This window comes from Bos grunniens, chromosome 8 (genome assembly GCF_055505025.1).
Source record: "Bos grunniens cultivar Pamir isolate PY7600 chromosome 8, Bosgru_T2T1.0, whole genome shotgun sequence".
NCBI classification, from domain to species: Eukaryota; Metazoa; Chordata; class Mammalia; order Artiodactyla; family Bovidae; genus Bos; species Bos grunniens.
The window spans coordinates 104,649,260-104,662,500 of NC_141172.1; the positions used below are offsets into that span (position 1 = coordinate 104,649,260).

General features: G+C 40.3%; 1 long non-coding RNA gene across 1 annotated transcript in view; it reads left to right on the top strand.

The window, feature by feature from the left end:
- The window catches only part of LOC147367869 (uncharacterized), a 62,265-nt gene extending 50,954 nt beyond the window's left edge, over nt 1-11,311 (top strand). Inside the window, exon 2 of the long non-coding RNA XR_015168764.1 lies at nt 10,900-11,311. This is a non-coding gene — a long non-coding RNA (uncharacterized LOC147367869). The remainder of the gene's footprint in view (nt 1-10,899) is intronic.
- Nucleotides 11,312-13,241: the final 1,930 nt, after the last annotated feature.

Here is a 13,241-nt window from a genome sequence, read left to right on the forward strand (position 1 = left end):
CTGAAATTACAGAACATAAAAAAGAGGCTATCGAATAAATACATTTTAAATGATTAAAGAGAACATAGATGGAAACAAATTAAAATAGAACAAGAACTTACCAAAATGAATAATTAGAATTTAAAAATGGATATTGTACAAGAAAAACATGTATATAATTTTAACTTTTAACAAATGTCAATGTCTGGGCCCAACAGATTAGCCGTAGCTGGAGAGAGAAGTAAAGACCTAGAAGATTAAAAAAAGATCGCGTTACTGAGATGGAAGTGCAGCAACAATAAACAGATATGAGTAAAGAAAAAAGAGGTGAAGAGTTTGGACCAGAAACTTAGAAGTTTCAATATTTCATACTGGGGATATATTACTAATATTCTGAAGCAGTATGTGGCACATAGAAAGTACTCTAGAAATATTTGCTGAAAGGATGAATTAATGAATGAATAGAAATCCCTGAAAGAGAAGAGAGATGCTAAGTGCCTAAAGAGTGAAAATTAAAGAGATAATAGCTGTGAACTTTTCAGAACTGGAGAGAGTTAAAGCTCAACATTCAGAAAACGAAGATCACGGCATCTGGTCCCATCACTTCATGGCAAATAGATGGGGAAACAGTGTCAGACGTTATTTTGGGGGCTCCAAAATCACTGCAGATGGTGACTGCAGCCATGAAATTAAAAGACGCTTACTCCTTGGAAGGTAAGTTATGACCAACCTAGATAGCATATTCAAAAGCAGAGACATTACTTTGCCAACAAAGGTCCATTTAGTCAAGGCTATGGTTTTTCCAGTGGTTATGTATGGATGTGAGAGTTGGACTGTGAAGAAGGCTGAGCACCGAAGAATTGATGCTTTTGAACTGTGGTTGGAGAAGACTCTCGAGAGTCCCTTGGACTGCAAGGAGATCCAACCAGTCCATTCTGAAGGAGATCAGCCCTGGGATTTCTTTGGAAGGAATGATGCTAAAGCTGAAACTCCAGTACTTTGGCCACCTGATGCGAAGAGTTGACTCATTGGAAAAGACTCTGATGCTGGGAGGGATTGGGGGCAGGAGGAGAAGGGGACGACAGAGGATGAGATGGCTGGAAGGCATCACTGATTCGATGGACGTGAGTCTGAGTAAACTCCGGGAGTTGGTGATGGACAGGGAGGCCTGGTGTGCTGCGATTCATGGGATTGCAAAGAGTCGGACACGACCGAGCGACTGAACTGAACTGAACTGAAAGAGGAAAAATCATAATAAACATACACTTAAAAACCATAGACACAGTAAAAATCTTATAAAGCAAACAAAGGGAAAAATAATATCAAAAACAGAAGCTAAATGTTTGGTAGAATTAGCACCAACAATAGAGGCTAGAATTAAATAATACACAACATTCCAAACAATAATAATTTTAAGCCAATTATTCTATAAGACCTCAATGTTATTCAAGATTGGTAATAAATTGAATATAATTTCAGTAAAGACTGAAGGCTTACAAAACATAACAAGAAAAGTGCTGCTAAAGGTTCTGTTTCAGAAAGCAGCAAGTTGTATGTACAAGGAATTAGAAATGCACGTGAAATAATAATAAATTACTTGATACATTGGTAAATCTAAATAAACAAACAATATTAACTAATTTGAAGTAATGAGAAATAAGGTGAAAACAAAGTATTCCAAAACAATAATGAAAGATGAGGGTGAAAGATATTCCCATTTGAATGCAGAGTTCCAACGAATACAAAGGAGAGGTAAGAAAGCCTTCCTCAGTGATCAGTGCACAGAAATCGAGGAAAACAATAGAATGGGAAAGATTAGACATCTCTTCAAGAAAATTAGAGATACCAAGGGAACATTTCATGCAAAGATGGGCTCAATAAAGGACAGAAATTGTATGGACCAAACAGAAGCAGAAGATATTAGCAGGTGGCAAGAATACACAGAGGACTGTTCAAAAAAACAGTCTTCACAACCCAGATAATCACGATGGTGGGATCACTCAGCTAGAGCCAAACATCTTGGAATGTGAAGTCAAGGTGGCCTTAGGAAGATCACTACGAACAAAACTAGTGCAGATGATGGAATTCCAGGTGGTTATTTCAAATTGTAAAAGACGATGCTGTGGAAGTGCTGTACTCAATATGCCAGCAAATTTGGAAAACTCAGCAGTGGCCACAGGACTGGAAAAGGGCAGTTTTCATTCCAATCCCAAAGAAAGGCAAAAAGAATGCTCAAACTACCACACAATTGCACTCATCTCACACGCTAGTAAAGTAATGTTCAAAATTCTCCAAGCCAGGCTTCAGCAATACGTGAACCGTGAACTTTCAGATGTTCAAGCTGGTTTTAGAAAAGGCAGAGGAACCAGAGATCAAATTGCCAACATCTGTTGGATCATCGAAAAAGCAAGAGAGTTCCAGAAAAGCATCTATTTCTGCTTTATTGGCTATGCCGAAGCCTTTGATTGTGTGGATCACAATAAACTGTGGAAAATTCTGAAAGAGATGGGAATACCAGACCACCTGACCTGCCTCTTAAGAAACCTATATGTAGGTCAGGAAGCAACAGTTAGAACTGGACATGAACAACAGACTAGTTCCAAATAGGAAAAGGACTTCGTCAAGGCTGTATATTGTCACCCTGCTTATTTAACTTCTATGCAGAGTACATCATGAGAAACGCTGGGCTGGAGGAAGCACAAGCTGGAATCAAGATTGGGAGAAATACCAATAACCTCAGATATGCAGATGACACCACCCTTATGGCAGAAAGTGAAGAGGAACTAAAAAGCCTCCTGATGAAAGTGAAAGAGGAGAGTGAAAAAGTTGGCTTAAAGCTCAACATTCAGAAAACGAAGATCATGGCATCTGGTCCCATCACTTCGTGGCAAATAGATGGGGAAACAGTGGAAACAGTGTCAGACTTTATTTTTCTGGGCTCCAAAATCACTGCAGATGGTGATTGCAGCCATGAAATTAAAAGACACTTACTCCTTGGAAAGAAAGTTATGACCAACCTAGATAGCATATTCAAAAGCAGAGACATTACTTTGCCAACAAAGGTCCATCTCATCAAGGTTATGGTTTTTCCTGTAGTCATGTATAGATGTGAGAGATGGACTATAAAGAAAGCTGAGCACCAAAGAATTGATGCTTTTGAACTGTGGTGTTGGAAAAGACTTCAGAGTCCCTTGGACTGCAAGGAGATCCAACCAGTCCATCCTAAAGGAGATCAGTCCTGGGTGTTCATTGGAAGGACTGATATTGAGGCTGAAACTCCAATAGTTTGGCCACCTGATAGGAAGAGGTGACTCATTTGAAAAGATTCGGATGCTGGGAAGGATTGAGGGCAGGAGGAGAAGGGGATGACAGAGGATGAGATGGTTGGATGGCAGCACCGACTCAATGGAGATGAATTTGAGTAAACTCCGGGAGTTGGTGATGGACAGGGAGGCCTGGTGTGCTGTTATTCATGGAGTCACAAAGAGTCAGACATGACTGAGCTGATAAACAAAGTAAAATGTTCTAGGTTCTTTGAATCATTTGGTGGAAGTTTAAAGAAGACACTGATAAGACTATTGCTATATATGCATCTTAAATTTTAAAAGTAAATTATAAAAAATAAATCTGCTCTACAGACAGTACTGGATTTGCCAAAAGGTTTGTTCATTTTTCCCATAAGATGGTTCTAGTAGCATTTAGTTATTTTTAACTTCATTCAAAGTGATTTTTTTAGATTATATTGTGATAGCTATGATGTCAGCATGCATTCAAAAACATTAACAAAGTTGGTGGATTTCTATATAGCCATTTTAATATTGAAGATGGATGAGAAAAAGCAATATTTTTGTCATAGTATGCTTTATTATTTCAATAAAGGTAAAAATGCAAGTGAAACACAAAAGATTTTTGTAGTGTATAGAAAAGGTGCTGTGACTGATTGAATGTGTCCAAGCATTTTGTGAAGTTTCTTGTGAGTGATTTCTTGTTGGATGATGCTCCACGGTTGGGTAGACCAGTTGAACATGATAGCAATAAAATTGAGACATTAGTTGAGAAAAATCAACAGTATACCATGTGGGAGATAGTAGACATACTAAAAATATCCAAATCAAGCACTCAGAATCATTTGCACCAGGCTTGGTTATGCTCAAAATTCTCCAAGCCAGGCTTCAGCAATACGTGAACCATGAACTTCCAGATGTTCAAGCTGGTTTTAGAAAAGGCAGAGGAAGCAGAAATCAAATTGCCAACATCCACTGGATCATGGAAAAAGCAAGAGAGTTCCAGAAAAAACATCTATTTCTGCTTTATTGACTATGCCAAAGCCTTTGACTGTGTGGATCACAATAAACTATGGAAGATTCTGAAAGAAATGGGAATACCAGAGCACCTGACCTGCCTTTTGAGAAACCTATATGCAGGTCAGGAAGCAACAGTTAGAACTGGATATGGAACAACAGACTGGTTCCAAAAAGGAAAAGGAGTACGTCAAGGCTGTATATTGTCACCTTGCTTATGTAATTTCTATGCAGAGTACATCATGAGAAATGCTGGGCTGGAGGAAGCACAAGCTGGAATCAAGATTGCAGGGAGAAATATCAATAACCTCAGTTATGCAGATGACACCACCCTTATGGCAGAAAGTGAAGAGGAACTAAAAAGCCTCTTGATGAAAGTGGAGAGTGAAAAAGTTGGCTTAAAACTCAACATTCAGAAAACTAAGACCATGGCATCTGGTCCCATCACTTAATGGGAAATAGATGGGGAAACAGTGGAAACAGTGTCAGACTTTATATTTTGGGGCCCCAAAATCACTGCAGATGGTGACTGCAGCCATGAAATTAAAAGACACTTACTCCTTGGAAAGAAAGTTATGACCAACCTAGATAGCATATTGAAAAGCAGAGACATTCCTTTGCCAGCAAAGGTCCGTCTAGTCAAGGCTATGGTTTTTCCTGTGATCATGTATGGGTGTGAGAGTTGGACGGTGAAGAAGGTTGAGCGCCAAAGAATTGATGCTTTTGAACTGTGGTGTTGGAGAAGTCTCTTGAGAGTCCCTTGGACTGCAAGGAGATCCAACCAGTCCATTCTGAAGGAGATCAGCCCTGGGATTTCTTTGGAAGGAATGATGCTAAAGCTGAAACTCCAGTACTTTGGCCACCTCATGTGAAGAGCTGACTCATTGGAAAAGCCTCTGATGCTGGGAGGGATTGGGGGCAGGAGGAGAAGGGGACGACAGAGGATGAGATGGCTGGATGGTATCTGACTCGATGGACGTGAGTCTGACTGAACTCCGGGAGTTGGTGATGGACAGGGAGGCCTGGCATGCTGTGATTCATGGGGTCGCAAAGAGTCGGACACGACTGAGCAACTGAACTGAACTGGTTATGTCTGATGTGTTGGCTCCACATAAATTAAATGAAACAAAAACCTTCTTGACCATATTTCCACATGCAGTTCTCTACTGAAAAAATGCAAATATTCCATTTTTAAAACAGATTGTGAGAGGAGATAAAAAGTGGATACTGTACAATAGCATGAAACAGAAGAGATCACTGGGCAAGTGAAGTGAACCATCACCAACTGCGCCAAAGTCCGATCTTCGTCCCAAGAAGTTGATGTTTTGTACATGGTGGGAGTGGAAAGGAGTCCTCTAGTAAGAACTCCTTCCAGAAAAACCAAAATATGAGTTCCAACAAGTACTGCTTCCAATTTGACTGAGAGTAGCACTCGATGAAAAGTGTCTGGAGTTAGTCAACAGAAAATGCATAATCTTCCTTCAGCATAAGGCAACACCACGTGTCTCTTTGATGACCAGGCAAAAACTGTGATAGCCTGGTTGGGAAGTTCAGATTCATGCACCGTATTCACCAGATGTTGTACCTTTGAATTTCTATGTATTTTGGTCATTACAAAATTCTCTTAGTGGAAAAAAAATTTTCAGTTCTCTTGAAGACTGTAAAAGGCACTTGGAATAGTTCTTTGTGCAAAAAGATAAAAAGTTTTGTGAAGATAGAATTATGGAGTTGCCTGAAAAATGGCAGAATATTGGAACAAAATAGTGAATATACTGTTCAATGAAGTTCTTGGTGAAAATGAAAAATTTGGCTTTTATTTTTGTTTAAAAATCAATATTTATGCATACATATAGTATATATGTACTTTCACACATATATACCTTCAAAATTATTAGAGGAAATTAAAGAGAATAGACAGAATTTCATCAATCCAAATGAAGGCAGGAAACAGAAGAAAAACAAAGGAAACACATATAGTAGAACAAATACTACTATAAGTACGTAGGAGAATAACAGATATGAAGTCAGTAATCACCATTAAAAAACGTCACAGGGTCAATCAGGAAACTCAGACAAGTTTCAGAGCTGTGTCTGCATCTTGAAGAATTTGGCATTTGTTTCATTTCAGATTCTATATAATCTCCAATGTATTTGGCCAAACAGTCTCCCCTTGATCTTTTTTTAAATCCCAGGTATAATTTAAGGAAAAGCTGAATCTCTAGATTTAATTCACCAAATGTGATTTTCTATAGGATACTTGATAGCTTTTAAAAACAAACATTAAAATGATTTTTTTTCTCTCCTTTCAAACACCAGAAGGTTATAGTTAATAGATTTTGGTTTAAAGAATAGAAACCCTCAATTCTGAGAATTCTAAGTATAGATAAAAACATATTTGAGCTTTGTAGGCTGAGATACATATATGCTATCTGCATTTGGATGTGTTTTATTCTCCATCATTCCCAGTCAACCTCACCCCCACCCTTGCCAATTCTGTCTTCAGTTTACAAACAAACAAAACAATGATACTCTTGAACAGTGAAAACTAATTACAAGTAACATTATTTTAGATCCATGGTTGGTAAAGATTTGTGCTTTAGAAAGTTTTTGTGTTCTTTTGTGTCTCATAAAAGTTTCTGAGTTAGAATTATTTAGAATTTGTGCTCTAAACTATTTTTCCTATTTAAACTTTGAAATTGACTTTTTTCCCCTGCATAGTCTTTTATTAATTTGTTGGGGAGAGAAGATATTCAGGAACTTCATACCAAGGTCCTTTTTCAGAAAACAGTGGTAACTTAAAATAGTTTTAGATTTATAGGAAAAAATAAAAGATAATACAGAGAGCTCGTGTATATCATTGTCTATTTTCTCCTATTGACATATTTTGTTACTAGGATGCATTTGTCACAAGTAAGAAACTTAGTTAGTACCTGACTATTAATTAAATTCTTCCCTTTATTTAGATTTCATCAGTTTTCTTTAATATCCTTTTCCTGTTTGAGAATTCCATCCAGAATACCACATCATGTTTAGTTGGCAAGTCTCTCTAGATGACTCTGTCCTGCGACGATTTTTCAGACTTTCCTTGTTTATGATGACCTTGACAGTTTTGAGGAATACCACTCAGGCATTTTATGGAATGTCCCTCCGTGTGGATTTGTCTGATGTTTTTCTCAGGGCTGAACTGGGGTTTGGGGCATTGGAGAGGAGGACCTCAGAGATGAAGGGCCATTCTCATCACATCACATCAAGGGTGCATGCTGACAACATGATTTATAACTGAGGGTGTTAACCTCAATGACCCAACATACATAGTGTTTGCCAGGTTGGAAATGGATTACTTTTCAACAAACTCCTCTTTCTTATTCAGAGAGGCTTTGGGGCAGAGGTTTGTGATGTCTGATCTTGGTTCAGGGAATATAAATTGTTAATCCTGATCCTGCCATCAATTTCCTGTGTCACTTTGCTTCTTCAGGTCTCAGCTGTCGTCTATGGGGTTTAGAGAAAACACCAAAATATCTTAGATTCTATGTTCTCACCTTTTCTATAAATTTTATTTATCTTTAATTGGAGGATAATCGCTTTACAACTTTGTGTTGATTTCTGCCATTATTTTTATCCCATTTTGTCAGAGTCCTGGTAGAAAGAAAGATGGGTTATTTGAGGAGAATATGGTAAAGTATTGACAGAGGTGTGGGTGGGGTAGAGGGAAAAGCCAAGATTTAGCACAGCGCTCTGGGTCCTATGCCAGCAGGGCACCTACATCACACCTAGAACTGAACGAAGGGAGGACAGAGCGCTTCTGGGGTCCATGAGACACAGATGCTCATACCACAGGGGAAGGCGCTAGAAAGGAGCTGCGCCATCATCCAGAGGAAACAACCAGCCTATGACAAACCTGTAAGAAGGGAGGAACCAACTTCCTGACTTTATGCTGCTCTCTCCCTCTTATCTGGATGAATCTAACCTAAAGCTAGAAGACAAGGAAGCCCAGAGAGGTAAGACACATGGGGCACAGGAAAGGGTGGGGAAGAGTAGAAAGTGTACCTGTATCTGGATGACCAAACCAAAGATAGGTTTATCGAACACTGTGAGTTACAGCCAAATCAACTCAGCCTAGCATGTAACATGCCCAGCGGAATTCAATAGTTTACAATAACTATCACTTAAGTATGCAGAGACAAAGGACCCAATGAATTTGCAAACAGCCCATGCTTATGTATTATAGTTCTAATGATTGCAATTTGCTGTTTAGTTTTCAATCATCTCAGACAAGAGGTGTGATTTGTCTTCCCTATCAAAATTTGAAATACATGCAAACAATTCCAACGGTCTATTTCTCCAGCTAGATAGTCCAAGTTTCTTCCAGATGAGGTGGAAAATTAGATCAGGTTACGCTAAAGAGTCACCCAAGCTAGAATCTGTAATTCCATGTGAATACAAACCACTTCCTTGGAAAGATTTATATCCCTAAGATTCATTAATGTTGCACTCAGAATTAACATAAGGAGAAGAAGAACAGAGGTTTTGAGGGACTGGATTAAAAAATAGAAGTTTAATACCTGTATCAGGGCAACATCAATCAAAACGGCAAAGGGGAAACTTAAGTCCCCCTTGTGAGTTAGGAAACTCAAAATTGCACTAAATAGGCAAGTGTCCATTGCGTAGAAATGACTCCACCCTAAATATAATTCTAGGCACAGAAAAAGTATAGGTGAAAGAAACAGCAAAAGTTGTTTTACATTTGACAAAGCTTTACTATTTCTTATATCACTTACATCATTGTAATATAGACATTATTAGGCCCATGTCAATGATGAGGAAAAAGAAGCTCATGCATGAAGCACCTGGCCCAAACTCACAGCGTTCTAGTACAGGGCCAGACATATATTTGACACTCAGCAAACAAATCTGAAGGCGTAAAGTTTAATTAGCTTAAGTGCTGAGCTAATCTAGAAAGGACTGACCAACACGCGCTACCTTCTGGCACAATTGCTGGGCACAGGGAGAAGTCAGCCAGGGTTCCTCTTCCATGTTCAAGCCAAAGAGGCTCATTTGAACCCCTGAATGAAAATAACTTTTATATTCACTAATGACTATAACTCTTTCTATTACTTAACAAGTGGGATGAATAAGAGAGTTCTTATGAAGCCAGATAGCATTTGCAAATGGGCTAGTGTGACTTGACGGATGGATCTGGAACCCGATGCCAAGAACAGAGTTGCTAAAACCTGCAGGTGTCGGCAGAAACTGACTTCCGAGCCATTTCTCTTTCTTCGGAGGGTGATAATCTGGGCTTTTTAACTGATTAGCGAATCTAAAAGGTGCTCTTGTTTTCTTAGTTTGTGTATAAGAATCAGGCACCTGCTGGAAATTCAGCAGGCCTTTTCTTTCTCTGCCTACCTAGCTGTAGTTTCCCTCTTTACTTTGAGCACTGTGAAGCAGTCATGAGACCTAAGAGATTAGAAGGACTGACTTAGAAAATAGGATCTCTGTTTCTGCTGGGAGCTAGAAAAATGAGAAAAAGTCAGAGCAGAACTATTTTTACAAGCTGCACATTGTTTATACTGCTGAGCATTTTTAAAGGATTTTGAGTATTTTAAGGAAAGATTGGATGTTTTAACTACTATACCATGGTGGGTACAGTGGAAAAAAACCTTGATTTGGAGTTAGACAGTCCTAGGTTTGGTTTTGAACATATCACTTATTTTTTTTTTTTAAGCTTTGGGCAGTTTTCTTTGTAACCTCTCTATGTCTTATATGAGAAAGAAAATATGTTTTAAAATGTACCCTTTAGTCCAGTGGTTCTCAATCTTGACTGCTCATTAGAATCTCCTGGGGAGCTTTAAAAAACACAGATGCACGAGTCAATTAAATGCTTATATGTGGGACAAAGGTATTAAAAAATACTACCCAAATGTAGATTAAGAGTAACGGTAGACAACTCGTGCTTAACCAATCAGAATGAAATGGTCAGTTTTTCAGGGACATAGAAAATTGCAAAGTTTACTCTAAACCCCTGTGAATGGGGAAGTTGAAACCCAGGAAGATTCCTAAGTTTATATAAAATCACTCAATTTAGATTTCAGGTCTTCTGATATCTGGGTCATAATATTTTCTAAAATATTATAAACGTGGCCTGAGTTGCTCATAAGCTACCCAGATCAGAAAACAGGGTTTGAGACACCTATGCCTTTAATAATAATAATAATAATAAACAATACAAGAGGCAGCTTGGCAATGAGGTTATCCTCTACAATGCCTGCATTCTGATCACCAACATATCAAACCTTGGATTTGGCTTAAACCAAGAGTCACAGTCTCTCTTGTCCACTGAGTTTAGGCAGGCAACGGACCTGGAACAAGACAGGACAGGGAAATGGGAGCCAGGATGAAGTGGAGGGTCCGCTTTTTGAATTCAAATATTTAACAGATTTCAGAACAAGCAGAACAAGTTGATGACCTGAATTCCCTCTTGTAATGTGCTGGCTTACATACTTCAGCTTCAGACTCCACCAGTGTATCACACTGGCTGCTAGATTGTAGGAAGAACTTGACAGCATGATATGGTTCAGAGTCTTGTCTTTCATCTGATGTTGTTGCATCATCTGTTTTCTAGATCCAAAGAAACCAGAGGCTGGAGAGGCTGAGTATTGGTCCAAGCTCTCAAGGTGGAGAGTGAGAACCAGGACAGAAGCTTTGGTAGTCCCCACCTCACACTCTTCTGGGCACTGTCAGAGCCCAAGACCTGGAGTCAGACGAGAGAGCAGTTCAAATCCTGGTGACACACGTCCAAGCTGGGAAACTATGAGTTACTTTCTCTTTACTAAGTCTTTTTTTTTTTCACTATAAAAATGAGAATGATAAAACTACTTACCTCATAATCGTAATATGGGGATTCAGTAAAGTAATGATGTTAAATGTTTAGCTCAGTGCCAAGTGGGGTTTTTTGTGGTTTAACTGGTTTTTTGTTATCATGGTTGCTGTTTTGCTGTGCAGTATCACTTCCCATACTAAAGAATGAACGTTCAGAGTTCTTGATGTTTTTAAGGACCAGATAGTTTTAAACTGGTATTCTCTTCCTGCAGGAGTAGTCTCTTTGCCACCCACAAGCCAATATGCTTGAGTTCAGTCAGCTGAGAGTTTCGTATGTGGTACATTCTAACCTGCAGCTTGGTGTCTGGAACTAGGGTATTACAGCTTTAGGGCTGACTGGTGTGTGGCTGAGGCCAGGGATATGGCCTCCCTTCCGTCTCCTATTCAGGAGGGGCAGTGCAGTGGTAAACAGGAGCAAGTCTTTGGTCTGGATGAGAAGGAGAAGTGCACTCCTTGGACTAAGGAGAGATGATGGGCCCAGCAGAGCGGAAGCTGGGGGCAGTGGGCTCCACCCCGTCCAGTTCACGCAGCTCCTTGGAGAAGGGTGAGGTTGGGGAGGGCGGGAGGAGGAGGCTGGTCTCCATGGCCACTCACCCAATTCCATGTTAGAATGTATCCATGAGGGGGAGAAAAAGTGCTTTTAAGAAAAAAAAATAGCATCAGAAGCTTGAGAATGTTCAGACCTCCTAGACCCTGGAAACAATGACATCCTTTCCCCATAGCCCGAGCGAGAGGACTTTGGCCTGGAAAACTGGCTCATTTCCTTTCCGTCGCTGTCTCCAGTGTCTTGTCCTGGCCTCATCCCCTCTGTCATCATCCTGCAGACATAAAGAAGGGCATGTATGTGTGGAGTGATGGGGCGGATATGTTTTCCAAGCCTCCAGGGCACCCCAGACTATGTTACAAGAGTATGCTCTTAGTGTTTCTAAGTTGATGAGGCTTCCAAGGTCCCTGAGACTTGGACTTGAAAGAAAACCCCAATAGCCCATTCATTGGCTCCCCTCTCCTGGGGGGTAAGGATAAGCACTCCCTGCCCTTGGCTGTCTGCTGGCCTGGCTGCTGTGTTGAGACCATCACGCAGCCGCCTGCTTGTCCCCAGTGCCGTCCTTGTTGAGAACCACAAGGTGGCATTGCAGATTCAAGTGAAGCCACAAACCTTCCTGCTTCAGGTGAGGCTCCGGCGCTCCACACCTGGGAGTCAAGAGAACATCTGTCCCCATCTGCTCATTCTACAGATGGTCACGCTGAGGCTCAGAGACAAGGTGTAACCTGCTTGGAGAGTTACGGCACAGAACAGAAGTCTCCCAAAACTGCTCAGGCAGGGAGATGCTTGACCCAGTGTTAGGTACTGAGATAATGAAATGTGTCCCTTCAATTTAGTGAAGTGTAAAATACATCCATGTGATTTCTAAATGAATAAATAACTTCCTCGATTCAAGTGGGTACAAGAAATTACAGCATAAAAGCCTCAAGGGCAGGGGTTGTGCCTGCTTCACTTGTCACATTTAAGATCCTGGAACCAGTGTTCAGAGTATTGATTTATGGTCCCTAATACATGTTAGGTTCTCTCCTCTTTATAGCTTTTTCATCTTCAGACCAGATTTCTAGAAGTGAATGGGGCAACATGTGCTTTCCCCTTGATCTCTCTTCGACTCAGTTAACACATGGTCACTGAGACCCTCCCAGGTCCGCAGGCTGGACCGGGCCCCTGCCGGGAGCCTGGCCTTGGGCTTGGCAGTGAGCAGATGCCCTGCTCTTGTGGATTTGCTGTTGCCTTGCACCCTGACTTAAGGGGTTTGAACAGGGATGTTTTGAATTCCTTCCTCCTTTACCCATCTTTGGTTTCTCCCCAGAATTTGGGGTCCAAGCTTTGTTTCTGATTCTTGGGGAAGCAAGGTAGTCTCTGAAGTCCAATGGCAGAGTCCATTCCCCTGGACAAGACCTGCAGCATCACTTCTGATATGTTACATGGGGGTGACCCCTCATTCTCTCACTGTTTGAGGCACCTTGAGAAAATCATTTTTTCTTTTGGTCTCAGGTTCCCTATGTCTAAAATTTGCTCAAAGCTGAATATGCTATGCTATA